The sequence below is a fragment of the Thunnus maccoyii genome, chromosome 16, assembly GCF_910596095.1.
Source record: "Thunnus maccoyii chromosome 16, fThuMac1.1, whole genome shotgun sequence".
Lineage (NCBI taxonomy): Eukaryota > Metazoa > Chordata > Actinopteri > Scombriformes > Scombridae > Thunnus > Thunnus maccoyii.
In genome coordinates this window covers 4,200,784-4,202,166 of record NC_056548.1, presented here as the reverse complement: position 1 = coordinate 4,202,166, position 1,383 = coordinate 4,200,784, and positions in this window count along the sequence as shown.

The following is a 1,383-nucleotide window of genomic DNA, read 5'->3' as shown; positions in this document are numbered from 1 at the left end:
GTGTCGTTCTTTGTGTGAATTTAAATGTGTTTATGTTTGTTTATTTGAGGGAAAAGTTATTTGGAGTTGGTGATGAGAAATAAATAAACCATGTAACATCAGCTTGGGACTTTCTGCGTCTTGTTCAACCAAGCAAAGGGCTGTTACAACCTCCACCACTGGATGAACCTACCACTCTCCATTTTGGGCAGAATAGCCACTGTTAAAATGACAATATCTCCTAAAATAAATGATCTATTTTCAATGATTCCAACTCAGTCTACCCACAAAAGTTTTAAATCTCTTGACTCAATCATCTCCAAAAAAGACACCAAGATATATGCTTGCCACTCTGCAAAAATCAAAAACATGAGGAGGCTTGGAAGCTCCAAATTTTTACCATTATTCTCTGGCAAATCAGCTTCAATATATATACAAATGGATCCACTCCATTCAATCAGATAACACATGGTTAGATATAGATCTACAGTTTGTAAAGACATTCAGTTTTCAGATATACCATTTCTCAGCCAGACTATCAAAAGCCATCCATGTTTTATAAGACACATGTTTTGTGTGGCAATTTGTTTGCTGTCAGCTGATTTCTGTCACTTGGGGGCAGTGGAAAACACAACAAAACTGAAAACACAACATTGACTTAGTCTCATCTTTTAAATTGTAAAGTTGAACTTAACAAAGAGATACTTGTTTACACATCCAGGAGACACAGAGCAACATTAGCATTCATTTATTCTGTCTAGCGACTGTAAGTCCAATATTCACTCTCTTTAATCTCTGTTTTGGTCTCCACCAACTTCTAAGTAAAATATCTGACTTGCTTGCTGTATCTCAAAATGACTGATATTGAAATGAATGACGCAAGCTGTATTTTTCCACTGTGATTTTTGTGTCTATCAGCCTGTTGTGCATGTCACTAAAGGGATGGCACTGTTGAGAGCTACTTCCTGCCCCTCATCCCTAACTGATTGCCTCAAAATTATAGCAGCTTTAATAAAGTGTGTGATAATGTGATTATGTGAAGCACTTTATGACTTATGACTTTATGGCCTTAAGGTGATAACATCATGGATGTATGCATCCATGGACAACATAGGCTTACGTTTTACATGTGTATTTTGCAAGTGACGTTACCAATGTATAGGCTACAATGCAGAGAGACTGATTGGGGACTTTCCTGCATTTCAGGAGAGTTCACCAAAACAGCAGCTTTCTTGGCAGCGGCTGAGAGTTTACTTGTGTGATTTTATTTGGTAAGTAACCACAATGGACTTTGAACCAAATATCAAAGTACAATTTGGGTTCCTGTTTATTTTCGTCTTCATGCATTTTTATTTTTTTATTTTCTCCCGAGAGAGAACCATTTATATTTGTGACAGAATGGGA